Below are 18,572 nucleotides of genomic sequence, written 5' to 3'. Positions count from 1 at the left end.
CAGTACCATCTTTTGTGGAATTGGAAGAAACCTCGAAGATCATTTCTCCAAGCCTCCCATTTTGCACAGAAAGAGACTTAGGTTCATGGAACTGGATGACTTTCACTATTGGACAGCCCTGGGTGATGGAGCTGATCTTCTCCTTAGAACGTTCAGGTCTCCTGACTCTAATGCTCTTACCACTGGGTCAATATCACTAATAACGTTGTGGGCTAGGTGACAATTCTTAAAAAATAAAGTTTATATTTCTGATGATAAAAATGTACACATTCTAGAAAGTGTGGAAAATAAAGAGAAGTAACAAGAAGGAAAAATATTACTCACCTTGTCCAATCAAACCTCCAAATTCTTAACCTTTTGCTGCATTTCCTCACAGTTTTATTCCTATGCATTTTTTTATATAGCAAAGTTTATACTGTATGAAATTTGTGTCCTGGTTTTCTCACATGGCACCTTAATATAGGCATTTCCTAGGCTGTAAATATTTTATGAACTTAATTTAAATGACTACCTAACTCATTCATCTTTGATTCCGTAACTTTAAACTATGTAAGAAAACAAAGGACAAGTTGAGCATAATCTTTCAAAGAAAAGTTTCTGAAACTTATTGTTTCAACCTGGGATTTTTATCTGTTGGGCAAAAATTGGCAGCAATACTTCTAGTTCTTTCCTTGGAATATCCTTCCTCTGACATCTCAAGAAAACATTCAGACTGACTTTTTAAACTTCAGAATACTTTTTGATCGGAAGCACGTTTATCTGTTCTCTACTGTTTCAGTATATCTGCTTGGCATGTCCCCCTATTCCTATTTTAAAATTTCTGTTTTATTTTGTTTTGTTAGCTCTTTGGAAGTTGAAAACTGGTTTATTGTTTTCAAATGAATTGACCTGGTGCAAGAGAATCCTTGGCCAGAATCCTGGCCAGGTTTTCCCAGTAACTCTGTGAATTTCAGGAGAGGATGAGCTAAAAGTGGTAATAACACAAGCTTTGCAATCAGACACATTTGAGCGTGGACTTCAGCTTGGTCCTGGTCATGCAACTGCGCATAAATTCTTTAATCTCTGTGAGCTTCAATTTAATGATCCATGAAATGGGAATAATGAACTATCTCTCTGTTGGCTTATGCAAAGATCACAAAGATGTAATACAAAGAGAATATTTCACACTGATTGTGTATACAGTTGAGTACTAAATAAAATTACCATTATCATTGTCTCAGACTTTAGTCTTGGTAGTGGTTTACTTACTATTAATTTATTAATCTGTTAATGATTTAACCAGAATAACATATCTTGTTCTTGTAGTAAACCCAGACATTCCTTTCCTGATCAATGACAGTGATAAAATAGTTTTGCCAGCACCTATCTCCAGTTGATGTGCCCATCATCAATCAGCTGGATATGGATTATTACTATAAATACATGGAAATCTTAGAATAAAACACCGAGTATTCAGTTTATGACTTTTCCATACTTGAGTTATGAATAGTGATTAATGTCTTTGGTAACCAGGGAGCATATATAGCTTTGTGAATAAAATAATGTGCTTCAATCTCAGAGTTGGATCCCAAGCTCCCAGTGTAGACAATAGCAGAAAGTTCAGTTTCACCCAATTCAAGGCCTTAACACACTCCTTTTGACACATATAGGATTCTGGTATGCTTATCAGACTCTGGTGATAGAGTGAGCAGTCCTGTCCCACCCAGTCCCACCTTGGTGTCAGGAGGGCTTGGCTGCTGGGTGGAAGTAGCCTTGGTCTGTGTCGCTAAAGTGTGGTAGCTGGGGCAAGTGCTTTGGTCCAGGAGCTAAAGTGGCTGTGAGGGAGGCATCATGTCCCAGCTGTAATGAGGTGGGTGGTAGCCTTCATGGATATACTCAGTGAAAAGTACTTCCATTCAAACTGGCGGAGCTCCATGGCTATCCTCTTCCATGGATTCATTCAGGATTTCCACATGCATGAGGTTGGTGCCATATCTAAAGCTCGGTTGGTGAGGCCTGACTCTCCATCTGGTTGGCTGGACTGTATCTTGTGGATGGTAGTTTTTAAGAAATCTCATGCAGATCTGAGAATGTTGCAAAGAATATATTTATATTGATTGAATATACAATTCTGGAATCACAACCTTTCCCCACTCAAAACCCACTTGACTGTGCTTCTTTGTCTTCTGGTATTGAATATTGCAGGGTCATTGAAGACCACACTAATGTTTATCCCATTGTCAATAAATAGTTCTCCTGCCTGGGTGCTAATAGAATTTTTTGTTAATCCACTGGTCTAGAGGTTTCAATAATTTCCTCCAATCTTATAAGCCCTTCATAGAGAACTTGCTCCATCCTTAGCCCAGATGGAAGGGCTCTAATTACTATATGACCCTGTCCTTTTGGGCAGTAAGTTGGGCCACAGTGGGCAACTATCCAAAGCTGGACCATCAATAATCTTATTCAGAAACCTGTAAGTGGGGAACAGAGACTGAATTTGTTACCTGTAGGAAGTTAAGCTCAAAGATAATATACAGTAGTCCCCCCTTATCCACATGGTAAATGTTCCAAGACCCCCAGTGAATGCCCGAAACCATGGATGGTAGTGAACTGTAAATATGCTATGTGTTTTCCTAGACATACAAACCTATGATAAAGTTTAATTTATAAATTAGGCATAGTAAGAGATTAACAGCAATAACTAATAATAAAACAGAATAATTATAACACTATACTACAGAAGAGTTATCATAGATCTTAGCAACCTCAGCATGAGATGTTTTTTCTTTCCTTATTCAGTTGAGCACTTTCACATTTTCACTTGAAGGAAGCACACTACAGCTTCTCTTTGGCATATCCGAATTGCCAGCATCACTACTCTTGTGCTTTGGGGCCATAATTAAGTCAAATAAGAGTGCCTTGAACACAAGTACTGTGATACCAATACCACAACAGTTGATCTGATAACCAACTACTAAGTGACTAATGGGCGGGTGCTGTACACAGAGTGGATACACTGGACAAAGGGGTGACTCACATCCTGGGTAGGACAGTGTGAGATTTCATCACACTACTCAGGATGGTGCACAATTTAAAACTTATGACTTGTTGGGGCCAGCCTGGTGACGTAGTGGTTAGGTTCACGCTTTCTGCTTTGGTGGCCTGGGGTTTGTGGGTCCCGATCCCAGGTGTGGACCTACACACCACTCATCAAGCCATGCTGTGGCAGTGTCCCACACACAAAATAGAGGAAGATTGGCACAGGTGTTAGCTCAGGGACAATCTTCCTCACACAAACACACACACACACACAAAAACCAAATAAACAAACAAACTAACTTATGAATTGTTGGTTTCTGGAATTTTCTATTTAATTTAATATTTTCAGACCGTGGTTGACTGTGGGTAACTAAACCCAGGGAAAGTGAAACCACAGGTAAGTGGGGACTACTGTAGACTCGAGTGCTGCTCTTTCATATGGGGGCAGCCATTATGAGCCATGTATAAGCTGATAAGCAAGCAGAGAAGCCAGTTCGTAAAGAAATTTGGATGAAGCAGTCATGGAGAGAAAGTGAGATGGGGAAGAGAGACAGAGAGAGAAACTCCTGATGATGGTTGTTTTTCCCATGAAGCCCAGCTGTGCTGCCGCAGTTGACTTCCGTGAGATTCCACTGCACCCTCCACGGAGACGCACAGCTGACCGACTTCCAGAAGTTGTTGTTCCTGTCAACACATCGACAGAGACATTCTTACAATCTGCTTTTTTCAAAAGGATATCTAATCGTGGATTTATTTTAATTGGCATTTCTTGGAATGTTCTTTTGATCTCCATGCTTGGTTCTTTGTCCTAGCTCAGGAAAATTTGCTTAAGTTACTGCCTCTATCTCGAATGTTTTGGTTTCTTTTTCACAAACTACTGTAATCCTTAGGTTGGAACACTGTCATATCTGTCATCTCTTTTTCTCTCCTTTTCAACTTTTCTCTGCACTCTAAACAATTATTTTCTTCTATTTATTATATCAAATTATTTTTGAGATGTTTCCTGTCTGAAATAATTCCCTTTCTCTCGTCATACTGCTTCAGGGGCTTCTTTTTCCTTTTTCTTGTTTTCTATTCGAGAACAATAGCTATAGAGAGGGAGGATTGCCCTTGGCTATCACTGGCCACTCGGGAATGCTGATTCTGATGCTTGTCAGATTTACAGCTGAGGGGCGGCTTAATATGTGTTTCACTCGCAGCTCAGTTTCCAGTGTCAAAGAGCCTCTTATTTGTCTGTGTATTTATTTATTTTTGTGGAGGTAAAATTCAGGTAGCGTGAAATTTAAAAATATGCTTTAGGGATTTGTCTGTCATCCTTGCACAGGGCTTGTACTAGTCTTCTCTGTATCATTCCAGTTTTTTTGTGTGTGTGAGAAAGATTGGCCCTGAGCTAACATCTGTTGCCAACCCTCCTCTTTTTGCTTGAGGAAGATTGCTGCTGAGCTAACATCTGTGCCAATCTTCCTCTATTTTATGCAAGATGCTGCCACAGTGTGGCTTGACAAATGGTGTTAGGTCCACACGTGGGATCGGAACCTGCGAAACCTGGGCCGCTGAAGTAGAGCATGTGATCTTAACCACTCCGCCACTGGGCTGGCCCCATGTATCATTCCAATTCTGAATGGGCACAGCACACGTTTATTCAGTGTGACCCTGATGAGCTGAGGTGAAGTTATTTCCTCTATTCACTGCCTGGCTGTATGTGCGTGTGAGTGTGTGTGTGTGCGTACGTGTGTGTTTCATCTTGTTTTAGTCCAGGTTTCCTAGAAAAGAGAACCTTAGGTAACATATTCCATGCCAAGGTTTTCCTTGGAGTTCTGTCCCAGGGGAGCAAGAGTGAAGTGGAAGGGAGATAAGAAGGGAAGGACTGAGGGGCGCATTGCCAATCTGGACACTGGTATCCAGCATAAAGGGTTGCTGAGTTTGTGGGTCCATCTTCAGATAGGCCACACAAAGAACCACATGTCTGAGAGGAGAAGAGTTTATTCACCATTTCCCGGTGATCACAAGTTCTCCATACGGGACAACTCACCCACACATCTGGATTGTGCACACATGGGCATTAGGGGAGTCCCGTGGCATCTCATACCCCAGAAGTAACAGGTCCCAGGAGGTCCCTGGTCAGGAGGTGAGAAGCCTAGAATACAGGTATGAAGGGAGGTGCTGTTGGGATGTGCTCATGAGAAGACGGTTGCCATGGCAGCTGATGGACACGAGTTCCCAAGGCCCCTGAGTCAGATGCCTCAGAGAGGACCCTAGGCTGTGCCTGTGCAGGTCAATGTATAGCCTAGGCAGCTGAAGAAGCAGTGCTGTGAGTTGTGTCTTCAAGATTAAGTAGAAGTTTATAAAGGAAACATATGAATAGGAAGGAGATTCCCAGTGAAAAGAACCATGAGAGCAAAGGCCAAGGGGTGAGGCATGGCCTAGAGCAGGAATTGCCTAATCATGGTAAATTTGTTTCTATAGATAAAATTTCACTGTGACACTGCTATGGTCACTCCTTTACGTATTGTCTGGGCTGCCTTCATGTTCCAATGGCAGAGTTGAGTAGCTGTGACAGAGTCTGTATGGCCTCCAAAGCCCGAAACATTTGCTATTTGGACCTTTACAGACAAAATTTGCCTACCCCTGGCCTGGAGTAGACAAGGAACTGCAAACAGTTCAGAGTTTCCAGAAAAAGGAGGAAAGGGCTGTGAGCCCAGGCTGGAGACTGAGGCAGGGGCCAGATGATGAGGCCATGCTTGTCAGGTAAGGAACCACTGGGTGATTTTAAGCAGCTTCTCCAGATAAGGAACCAGAATGCGAGACTAGTTTCTTTGGTGTCTACTCTACCACTTCTGTGGAATTTTCCAGCATTGAGAACAAACCAGACAATTCACCATCACTTGAATATAAGCCACTTGGGGCATTGCTGTGGGACACACAGAAAGGCATTTTGGGAGCAGTGAATTTTCTTCTCTGTGACTCTTCTCCTTATTGGCTCCAGCTACTCGCTACTCTGGTCAGGCCTTGTGCCCGGTCCTATCCGTGCACAGCTCCTGGGAGTGCAGACCTGTTCCTTCCTGTTGCACGACCCCAAGGACATTCTGCACAGAGAAATTTAGAGAGCAAGAAGTGCGCTGGCCATTTTTCCCCTAATGAGGGCCCCTGACCTTGAGGCATGAGAGGGGCCAGCCTTTGCAGCCATCGCAGAAGAGGGAAAGGCTGGTGTTCAGAATTTGAGTGAAGATGCCTCTAGGTCAGGAGGGGCTGGTGGTATCAGTAGAGGCTACAGGTGAGCTTGGGGGTGTTGGGCAAAGGATGGAAAGTGAGATTCTCCTGCACCTTTCAGATCTTGTCTTTTCCCAAGTCCTGTCCCCTCCTTTGCTCCTTCTTAAAAACCTTGTGTCTCTGAGAGGCAACTGATGTGTGTGACTTTGACACTGGGGAAAAAACCAGTGGCTTATGGTGGCAGGTCAGGAGTGGAGTGTGGAAAGAGAACCAGGCCTTAGAGGACCTTGTCTGGCAACTGAGAGTCTGGGCTCTCACCAACCCCTTCCAGTCCTTTCACACTCTTTGCAAAAGTAAATAGAAATATTATATGTAATGACCTGTGTTGAGAGGCTGAGGAAAGGATGAGCTCCTGTGAAATCGAAGCCAAAGGACCCTTCCCTTCACACCGCAGCTTATCAGCAGACACAGGGGAACAAGGTCTCTTTGTTCACCGCATTGTTTCCTGAAGCGAGTTAATAAAATGGCACCACAGCAGGGAGCTCTATGAGTCTTAACTAGGGCCAGAAGCTCAGCGGGAGTTTCTCACTGAGCCTGAGAAACCCCAGGTATAAAATTTTCACCATTGTTGGTAGATACCCCACCTTCACAGAAAGATTCCATAACCTCTCCATAGAGTGTTTGAATAATTGCAAATAGAATAAAAAAGCAACTTCAACTACTGTGAAGCATTAAGAATGTTATGGAAGGTGTCTGCATGGTTATTAAACTTATGAAAATTACCTCACAGACGATGAAGAATTCCAGAGTCTTGATAATTATTAATAGTTTATCCCAAATGACTTGCATATTTCTAACTGACAGAAGACCAAAATGCCATTTAGTGTCTTGGGAAATTCAATTGGAGTTCAAAATTAAACCTACTTTCTGTAGAGGAACAGTTAGAGAAGTTGCCAAAGGCTTTCAACAACCATGGAAATTATGTCTCTAAATTGTATTTGCTAAAGAATATACCACTTTGGGTTAAATGCCAATTAAGCTACTGTCCAAGTGATACATGAACTATTTATGTCATCTAGACTTAGCTTCTGATCCTCGTCAAGTCATGGAAAAATCTCTGATGGGGTTCTTGCTTTAATAATGTGGGAAGAGGGTCAGCGGATTCATGTGGAACTTACACCACCCACTTGGAATAGTGTTGGTTTTTTCCCCAAAGAGTAGGATCAAATAGCTTCTGTATGTATGGTTTTCATTATTTAAGACTAAACTTAGAATAAGTTGCATCTGAAAAGCAAGTTCAGATCTGAGAAAAACAGAATCTCCTTAGCTATGTCCATCATCACCACCCTTTTACCTCTTTGTCTTTGTAAAGTGTGGGAGGCAAAGCAAGTTAAAGCCAAATGGAAAGTGTCTAGTGCAAAATGTGATGAGACATTGTAACATATTGCATGACCTCAAGTGTGCAAGTTCATTTAGTTAAAAAAGGTACTGTGTACCTATTATGTACCAGAAATATAGCACAGGTGTTCACCACTGTGTGGGGGATGCAATTGGGAAACAAATCTGTTTCTGCCCTACTGACACTTACATGTAATGATAGTAACAAAGAACTCATGTAATATCAAGAGTCTCACCAAGGCCAGTGTGGGCTGGCATAGACATCTTTGTTGGTAAATTTAGAAACTTGTGCTTTAAATGTAACTGTGCCACCACAATATGTCCTCAGGGAAGTCATTGATTCTTTTCTGCTGCTCTGTAACCTTCTGAAGGGCGGCACCAGCATCAGGTTGTCTGAGTCTCCTAAATTGTCTAACAGATGCTTGTGTCTAATAGATGTTCCATAAATGTTTGTTGAATGAATGGACCGCATACCCTCTTACATTTCTAGCATTCTATTTAATGATTATGGCATTACAGATTGCTTTCATCACTGACAATCAAGTTTTATGTCTTTCATATGTCAATTTTTAGACAAACCTCTTAAAAAAAGGAATGCAGGAGAGATGTTCCTCCTCTGCTCCTCTACACACATGCTAAAGACACCAAAAAATCATTCCTCATGGCCTGGACACTCCCTGACCTGGCATTCACCTGGCTCTTCTGTTTGTGCCTCTATCTAAGATGACCTTGACTGGTCGTCTGGCACATCTTCTTATTGGCCCACCGTCTAGGGTCATCCAGCACTCATCTGCTTCGCACTCTGATCTCAGTAGCTCAGGTGACCTCCCTTCTGAGACAAATGGCCCTGTAAACAATGAGTGGGTCCACTGCAAATTTAAAATCGTATGTTGTAAATGAAAAGAAGAATTTTTCAAACATGGCAATAAGATGAAAGACATAGGTGATCGGTAGGTCCTGAGCCAATGAAGGGACTCCCATTATGTGGTAACCATTTCTCTTCGCTTCTGACTCCTCCTCTACTGGCTGAGCTGACCTGCAAATACTGGGATAGTGTCTGTCTTGCACGTCACTGCATGGCCAATGGCAAGCCTGTTTGCTGAATAAACGAATGAATGTATTCAGACTCTGTCTTAGCCACTACAGGCTGCTATAACAAATTATCACAGACTGGGTGGCTTAAACAGCAAACTTGTATTTCTCAGTTCTGGAGGCTGGAAGTCCAAGATCAAGGTGCTGATAGATCTGGTGTCTGGTGAGGGCCCACTTCCTCGTTTAGCGTTGGCTGATTTCTTGCTATATCCTCACATGGTGGAGAGAGAGACAGAGAAAGAAGAAGTGAGGTCTCTTGTTTTTCTTCTTATAAAGGATCATATCATGAGGGCTCCACCTCTATGATCTAAATGTCTCCCAAAGGCCCCATTCCCTAATACCATCACACTGCGGGTAGGAGTTCAACATAGGAATTTTGGGGAAACATAAGCATTCAGTCCATAATGGGCTTAAGTCTCTTTTTCCGGGGTCCTTACTTCCTTTTATAACATTGCTCTATGAATTGCTTATTAGTCATAACCGTTGGGTTTGTAATCGTGATCATAATAAATTTTAGTATAATTTCCATGTTGGCATCTAGGTCTATATTTAAAACCAAATGGAAGCCAAACCTCTACTCAAACAAGGCAAGCATATTGCAAATATCACCTAAGTAAGTAATTAAAAGACATTTTTGGGACAATTGGGGAAACTTGAATATAGGCTAGATACTATTAGATATTAGAAAAGTATTGACAATTTTCTTAGGAGTGATGATATTGTTGATTATGTAGGAAGATGTCATTATTTTTAGGAGATGCATGATTATATATTTAGGGATAAAGTGTCATGATATTTGTAATTTACTTTCCAGTGACTTGTAATATCTATTTATTATCTATCTATCCATCTATCTAGATAAAACAAATATGGCAAAATGTTAACACTTTTGGATTCTAGATGGTGGGTCTATGTGCAATCGTCACTCGTCTGTACGTTTGAGGATTTTCATAAAATACATTGGAAAAAGTGACATAGCAGATGTTTATGATCTTGGGGATAAGTGTGACCCCAAAGGGTCATCTGCTTCAGGCTTGCCTCCCACAAGAATCACGCTTGAACCACGAGGGTTGGAGAATAATCTTTCCTTCAAGAAAGGAAAAGATTCATCCTCCGTCTTCTTTGGCAGCCTATTCTCTATTTTCATAATCTTTGCTGTCCAGAAGTTCTTTCTTATGTGTCTTTCAAAGCGTAACTGAAATCATTGAGGCTCTTGGCTATTTTGGTATCTTCTGATTTCGAAACTTAGTCGGAGGTTTCGAGCAGGTACTAGATTCTTACTTTGCTTCAGGATTCAAATTCCCATAGTCAGGGCCTGACCCCGTGGCTGAGCGGTTAAGTCTGCGCACTCCGCTTCCGTGGCCTGGGGTTTACCGCTATGGATCCTGGGCGTGGACCTAGCACCACTCATCAGGCCATGCTGAGGTGGCGTCCCACAGAGAGGAACTAGAAGAACCTGCAACTAGGATATGCAGCTATGTACTGAGGGGCTTTGGGGAGAAAAAAAAAAAAGAGGAAAATTGACAACAGATGTTAGCTGAGGGCCAATCTTCCTCAGGAAAAAGAAAAAAGCAGCAAGTTCAGTTCTAAAAAAAAAAAAAAAATGTTTCCCATAGGCATTCTGGAATGGGAAGACAAGCTTCTCTCCAGTGTCGTCTGATATTTATCTGGAAGCTCTGAAGAGAACAGAATGCAGCTCTATGACGCTGAGAACAGAATGCAGCTCTATGATGCCGAGCCAGCTATGCACACGCCCTACTCCGTCATTTCATTCACTGCTCAGAAGGGGGGCCTTTCTTTCCCCAACTGCCCTTTCTGAAATAGCACCTCATAACTCTCTCCCTGTCTCCTTGATTTACTTTTCTATTTTTTAAAAAAGCATTGATCTTTACCTGACATTATATCACACATTTGTTATTTATTTATTGCCTGTCTCCTCCAAGAGAAGATACACTCTGTGAGGGTGGGGCCTTAGTCTACGTGAGTGGTTCTCCCACTTGAATGTACACCAGAATCTCCTGGAAGGCTTGTTAAAAAATGGGCCCCAACCCTGGAGTAGTGGTTCCGTAGATCTGAGGTGCAGCCCAAGAATTTGCATTCCTAATAAGTTCCCAGGTAATCCTGATGCTCCTGGTCCTGGCACCACATTTTGAGAACCATAGATCTACTGTTGGTCAGTGTATCCCAGCACGTGGAAGAGAAAGTGCTCCATAAGCGCTTGACAAATGGACGAATGATTGAGTGAGTGGAGGCTGGCTTGCCCATAGGATCACTGGGCTCTGGAAACAGGTGACCTATGAAAATCAAATAACAAGCAGCTGAGGAAACCAATGCGGTGCCCACATGGGGGGCCTCAGACTTGGGGCCCGTGTCCAGGCACGCTTTGCTAAGAAGAACTTGGGCACACAAAATCATTGTCTTAAGTCATTTTTAGCAACCCTCGACAAGGAATTTCGGGACATTTAGGAACATTTTGAACTTTTGAGGACAACATCATGGAGGGCAAAGTCTGTCTAACTCCCTTTAGTGCTTTTACCAGAAGTAGAATACGGAAGTAGCTGACCCACTGGCCTTTGTCTGAGTTTGTAGGCCATCTCTCCTTTTTTCGTTTGGGGTCTTCCCAGGATGCTTTTCCTTTGTTAGGAATACTTCCTTCTAGTCGGTTCCTTTCTAAAGAAATTACCATTTTAAGAGATACTTTATTTGGAGTTGCATGCTTAAGGGGACCTGGGTGGCCACCAGGAAGCTGTTCTCCAATCCTATTTGGTCTCTAGAATCTCACAGAAACAGACTAGCTTTAGCTATGGGCCACAAATCCCTCTCCTCAGGCTATATTTGATTGTTTTCTACCAATATAAACAAAACGTACTGTCAGCAACGGAGAGCTGGGTTATGGAGCTGCGTGCTGGAGAAGGAGAACAGAACAAGCTTAGGTTATTATTACAGCAACGTGTTACATTTGCATAAAACGATAGTTTGGAAATGACACAGATGATCTCATCTTTCTTGGAATTATTCTGTAGGGGACAGTTTGGTGTTTAGGGAACTTTGGGCAAGTTGAGCAATGTGTGTTAACAGATGCACATTTGTTGGTCAAGACTGTGTACATATGCCCTAGAGTGAGGATAAGTTCTTGTCTGAAAAGGCATGTGTGCGCTATGTGTGCACACACAGACACACACACACGCCATCTAAATACAAGTTTGCGCCCTGGAATCCAGGCGGAAAGAAGCCATGCTGGCCCGGGTGTGCTCAGACGGTTGGGGAGTCGGGGTCTGGTATGTTTTCAAGGTTCTGTTTTGGTGTCAGATTGAGTGGAGATAGAGCGCCCATTAATTTAGCAGAGCATCTGGGAACTTTAAAGCCAGAAAGAGCCGTACAATTTATCAATCTTAATTTGCTCACACTGCAGTCAGACAGAGAAGATCCTTGGGAAACTCTGACAGGACACAGATGTTCCTTCCTCGCTCGGCTGACATCACACACACCAGCAAAACTGTGCAGATGCCCCTCCCCCGACTTCCTCAGCCCCCCTTGAAGCCCCATCCCTTCCACTTCAGCCTGCTGTGCTCATGCCTACATAGTAGTTAGGAGCAGAACCACACTAATTCACTTAGTTTCCCTCTGAGTAACCCTCCTTGCAGCAGAAAACTACGCGATTGTAAGCTGTTGGCCCTTGGGGCCAGGGTGAAATTTTCAATCTGATAAACATTTGTGTTCTTAATTAGCATATCGAGAGGGAATTGGCCAATCCGCACTGTATTCAGGATGCTCTCAGATCTTAGAAATGTTCTCCTGCATCAGCCATACAGGAAGGGTTATTATTGTGACTTAATTATTTTAAGTTCCTTGAAGATAGGAAATGAGTCTTCTATGTCTTTTATTTTCTTACAGTTTCCCCTATGATGCCTTGCATAGCAGTCTCAGTTAACGTGTGTGGCTGAACGGGATTATTGGTCTCTCACCAACCATCCATTTTCCATACATTCATCCTCTCTTTTTAAATTTCTTCTTGAAAATGCGGTTATCAATCCCATAGGATTAAAACCAGTCAAACAAGCAAGCAAATTTCTCTAATCTTTAGGTTATTTATTTAGGTTATTATGCTATGTACCCTATCCTGGACCAGGTTCTGGGCATACAGAAGTAGCTAAGACAGACAGAACTTTTGGCTCCACACACTTTAAAATCTGGTGGCTGAGACACAGAAGCAAGAGGCTGTTGCACACAGTGATAAATACCATAGGGGCAGGGGACGGGCAGTACTGGATTTTATGAAGGGGCATAGCCGGTTTTGTATTCTGGACTTGGGATCAGGGAGGAGGAAGTAATATTTATTTTGATTCCTAGCGCGGAACGAGCCAGGTGAAAGAGGGGTGAATCTTCGCACCCCGTTTACAAAGGAGCAGGGCGTGATATTTTACTGTTGCTGCATTTGCTTTGACGGCAGGACAGAGAGAGGAATTTCCCTTCACTTTCCTAGTGGTGACTCTGTGCATGAAAGAAGAAGTGACTTTTCTTCTCCGACATCAAGGCACGAGATTCTTGGCATTTGCACTAGACCTTTGAGTTTAGCCATTATGTTTCAGAAGGCCTCAGTAAAGATATAAATGCTCCCAGGGAGAGGTAATAAAAAAATCATTACCCATTAGCAACTTTAAAAGAATTAAATGGTCTCTTCCCCATGCATTCTTGTCTCCTCTCTGGGCTCTGAGAAAATGAGCAACAAGGCTGTTGAATTTTGAAGGGAGGAGGTCAAGTTCAGAAGAAGGAAGGAAAACCAGAGATGGTAAGTTCTTGAGGTTCCCAATGGAGTTTTGGGGAACACTATTACAATCTTGTGTTACTAGTTCTTTCTTTGCTCCTCTCAGGAGGTCCCATGACCGAACAAGTTGGGAAAACACAAGCTTAAGGAAACTGAGGTTTTTCTTTAATTTTTATTTTTTTCGGATGTACATCATATTTCGAATTCTGTGTACATTACATCATGTTCACCACCTGAACACTAATTATAGTGCATCCCTTCACATGTGAGCCTAATCACCCCTTTTGCCCTCCCCCCTGCCCCCTTCCCCAATGGTAACCACCAGTCCAATCTCCAATGCTATGTGTTTTTTTTTTTTTTGTCATTGTTTTTATCTTCTACTTATGAGTGAGATCATATGGCATTTGACTTTCTCCCTCTGACTTATTTCACTCAGCGTAATACCCTCAAGGTCCATCCGTGTTGTCACAAATGGCCGGATTTCGTCATTTCTTATGACGGAGTAGTAGTCCATCGTGTATAAATACCACATCTTCTTTATCCATTCGTCCCTTGATGGGCATCTAGCTTGCTTCCATGTCTTGGCTATTGTGTATAATGCCGCAATGAACATGAAATGTTTGATGTAATAACATTGCTTGGAGAATCACAATGCGTCTTGGCATCATGCTGACTCTGAAAAGTCCTATTATTAAAAAAAACTCACTCACAGAAAGTGCATTTGACCATGGAGTCCCCTTTTTTTGGTACAGAATTTTCTGGGGTTAGTGTTCCAGGCGTCACACTTTGGGAAATTCTCGTTAGTGTATGGAGTGGTTGAAACGAAAGAAAACTCCAGGAGGGGCCCCATTGTGTCACAGCAATAGTCAAAGCATTACGTGGTGGAGGGTATTAGGTTGACTCATTTTTACCAAGGATCAGCCTTATTTCTTGCATGATTATCTGTTCGTGCCTGACCTACTGTAGAGTTTGGAATATTTTTGTTCTGTAAACAAGCTTCCTCTTATTTATTTATAATGTTTTTTTGAGATTAAAGTTGTGCACTGTGCTCCCTAAAATGAGGCAGACCTATAGAGTATCTGAGCTCTTATGCACTTGCTTTCAAAAAAAATGCTCAAGCTACGTCTAGAGTCTATAAATGTCGCATGTAATCCATCTTGTCCACTTGACCTCTTTTATCTCGCTTAGCTTATCAGTTCATCTTGGAAACACACACTTTCACCAAGCTGACCAGGACTATTTATATACATTTGGAAGACATTCCACTGGAAATTACTCTTCAAATGTTCTGTTCAGCAAGGAAGTCGTAATAGGATCATACTGTTTCATCACTGTGTTTTCTTTAAGATAGTTTCCTGCAGCGTTATCAGCCAGTTAAGGATTAAGAAAATCTCCTGCAAGCATTCCAAAACTTCCTTCCAACTCTTTTGGTTTCTTCTGGAGCAAGGAATGTTTCAGCTATTTCTTTGTTAAAAGCCGAGAAGACAAAATTTAAGAGAGAGAAGAGGGCGAGAACTGTTTTCCTTATTCCAATGATTTAAATGTCTACCATACGTAAGAGACTGCTGCAGACTGCAAAAAATGTGGAAAGAGGTATGATGTGGCCATGTGGCCCTTGCCATCAGGAGGCTGACAGGAGAGAAAAACAAGATATCTGTATAAGTGATTAACTATCAGGCAGAGAAAGGCAAATAGGAGATAAGACCAAAATGCCCCTAGACTCACGCTGTGAATGAGATGAAGGGAAAATTCTGTGCTGACTCCATGAGAGAGGAGGTGGCGTTGGACACAGGCTTTAAGGATGGAAGGGATTTCACTTTGAAGACAATTGGGGATGATGTTTCATGGTCTGTGGAGTGGGGTTGGGGAGAGGATGAGAACAAAAGTGTGGACATGTGGTGTGTTTAGGAAGCAAGAGGCAAATGTTTGAAAATTAGCATTTGCTCATCTTGTAACGTCAGGTAGAAATCAGGAGTCGTTCTTGACTCCTCCTCTGCCTCCCACCACCTTTGACTGAACAGGTCCCCAAGTCCTGTGGATTTTATCTCCTGAGCATCTTTCAAATCCCCCTACATCTTTCCCAGTCCATCTTCTTGCAATCCACCCCTAAATGGTTTCCCCCTTTCCTCCTGGGCTCCTCCAATCTCCTCTCCACATCGCCCCTGGAGAAAACTTCCCAAAAGGCAAACGTAACTCTTCCACGCGTCGTGCACAGTGGCCCATGGCCATCAAGATAGAGTCCAAATTCCTGACCATGACCCGGGCTCCACAGTCAAACAGACCTGGGCTCAAATTCCAGCTCTATCTTTATAAGTCATGTGACCAGCTGTGTAACCAAACCTCTGTTTCCTCTTCCAGAAAATAGGCGTCACTAGCAGCCATCATTTGTATTCTTCTTACTGTTTCTCCTCTTGCTCTTTCCCTGCCCTGTTCCCATGCATTTGGCCCCAGCTCCAAGGCATGGCTCACGGCCTCAACTGCACAACGTTATCTCCTGGCCTTGCCTCTGTCCTCCCATTCTCCTTCATTCCTCCAGCAAACCCTCCTCTTGGAAATCTGCTGGAAGCCTCTTTTCTGTTCTTCCTGGTCCCCAGGGCCTATTGTGTACCTCTTTTTGTGTTTCCATTCCACCAGTACATACCTCACAGAGTTGTGTGCCTTCCTCTTCTCATACCTGGCTGATGTTTCTCCAGGAAAGATTCTCAGAAGTGGAATTACCAGTCAAATGATATGTGTATTTGAATTTAGATCACAACCCAGTGCTAGATTGTGCTCCTGAAAGGGGTATCAATTTCCACTTCTACAGGCAGTGGATAAAAGGACTTTATTTCCCTCTGCCCAGCTAACCCTGGGTCGTATCACTCTTTTTAGTCTTTGCCAATCAGATAGATGAAATATGACATATCATTGTTGTTTGATAGGACTTTCTGTGATCTCTCACAGCTTTTGATGGTATCTCTAGGTCCACCTTTCTGAATTGCCTCTTTGTTTTCTTGCCCATTTTTTTCTGGTGGAGAATTCCTCTCTCTCTTATTGATTTGTAAAATGCCTTTCTATATTCACCTTTAAAAAGATGCATTGCAAATATTTCCCCTAACTTGTTATTTACCTATAAACTTATATTATGTTGTACGTCTTTGTTTTAACCATTCGCAAGTTTTAAATCCATCAATCTTTTTGTTTGCAATTTCCTAGTTTTTTTCATACTTAGAAAGACATCCTTCATGGTAGGATTATAAAAAATATTCTACCTATTTTTTTAGAATTTTCTTAGGATATTTTTATGGGATTTTTAAAAACATTTAAATCTCAATATTTTCAGAATTTATTTGGATATAGAATGTAAGATAAAGATCAATCTTCATTTTTTCCCCAAAATGGTAATCCATTGTTTCAAGAGTATTGGGTAACAGTATTTTCTTCATGAATTACCAACTTAAAATATTTGCATCATAAATAAATTCACGTGTGTGTGTGTGTGTGTGTGTGTTGTGTGTGTGTATGTATTTGCATCTGGTTCCTGGACTCCTCATTCTTTTCTATTGGCTTCTCTTTCTATTCCTGTATGAGTTCTATACTCTTTTGGTTAATGTGGCATGATAGTATATTTTGATATCTGGCAAGTAGACCCTCAACAGTCTTACTTTCTATGATTTTCCCATGGCCCTGACCTTGTCACTCTGGAATGAGGAAAGGAATCGCAACCATCTACAGGCCCAGGAGATGCTGGGGATACTGGAGACCTGAGCAGATTGGAATGTCCTGGATTGGTGTGTTCTTTTAGTGTGTGTTCTTTTCGTGTGTTTTAAATCCTTGAGATAGGGGGTGGCCTCAAGATTTGAGACTGCTTGCAGAGCCTCTCTGGGTCTTGGTGCTGGTCCAAACCTCTAGGAGTGTCTGTACAAGTTTGGGCTATTTCTGTAACAGGAGAGCTTCTAGAAATTAGGTATGTACTTTCTGGAGAATGATGATAGTGGAGAGCAAGGATAGTGGTGAGAGAGGGTCAGGAAAAGAATGATAGGATTTTGAACTGTGTTGTCATTCTGATTTATACCCAGTACCAACGTGGTTCCTGCTAAAAGAAATTTCCACTTTCATAAAATTGGGATGCCGAAGCTGATCTATTACTCTTAAAATAAGCATGTGGGAAATGACGGATAGCAAGCATGTACGTAGGTGACTAGAACACTGTGTGAAATGTTCGTCTACAGAAGGAATGAGGTGGTGTTTATTCATACCATGAAGTTCTTTTAAGACTTTTAGGGCCAAGCAGAGAGGGATTTTATCCAAGTTCCTTATATGGGTCCCATTCCTACCCTTTCTTGAAGTGAGAGGACTTGAATTCGCTTCATACAGATGTATGCCTTCATTTATGCATCCATGTTCCTAGCCACTGAAACTGTCTAGCTCTCTTAACTCAATCCAGTCCCACAAAATACCATCTGCCAGAAACAGATCAGGAAAAACAGCAAGCAAGCTTTGGATTAAGCCCGTGGAGAAGCTCTGCCTAGACAACTGTTATGTGAGGAAGAGAAATGGTTACCCAGGTCAAATTCCACCAAAGCAAGACTTGGGTTAAATCTTCTATGGTTTGTGCTTTCCCAGTGATCAATGGTTTTCCCTTAAGTAGGTTCCCCTTGGGTGTAACCATCTTTTGTTATTGTGCATTTTTGTGGCGACTGGATTTAACCTATAAATAGAAATTGCATGAATATATTCTTCTGGGAATTAGGAGTAAATCAGCCCTAAATTCAGCTTTCAGAGGTGACTTGTCAGATTATGGACAGAGTAGAGTTTCTCCTTCGCTGGAAAACCACACATTCACGAGTGGTGGTGTCATCAGGAAATGTGCAATATGTGGAATTTCTCTAAAATGCTGCTAGAGCGTTAGGATGTCTTCGGGCACCTTGTTTCTGCTCTGAGTTCACAAAATGAAATCCAGATTTTCTTTCTAGAGATGTAAACGGAATTATTCCCATGTAGAAGCATGGCCAGGGGGAGTGAAAATGAATACTTCATTAGCTTCCAATTGTGTTTTATTATTTTCTGTGTCTGCATTCTTGAAAACAATCAGCCCTCAGGACCAGAA

General features: G+C 42.1%; 1 non-coding gene across 1 annotated transcript; it reads right to left on the bottom strand.

Moving 5' to 3' along the window:
* Positions 1–4,296: 4,296 nt before the first annotated feature.
* On the bottom strand, positions 4,297–4,404 carry LOC111771269 (U6 spliceosomal RNA). Its single transcript, XR_002805013.1, has one exon. It is a non-coding gene; the product is annotated as a U6 spliceosomal RNA (small nuclear RNA).
* Positions 4,405–18,572: the final 14,168 nt, after the last annotated feature.

The sequence above is a fragment of the Equus caballus genome, chromosome 29, assembly GCF_041296265.1.
Source record: "Equus caballus isolate H_3958 breed thoroughbred chromosome 29, TB-T2T, whole genome shotgun sequence".
NCBI lineage: Eukaryota > Metazoa > Chordata > Mammalia > Perissodactyla > Equidae > Equus > Equus caballus.
The sequence above is the reverse complement of the archived record's forward strand: the minus strand, read 5'-3'. Positions and strand labels throughout refer to the sequence as shown.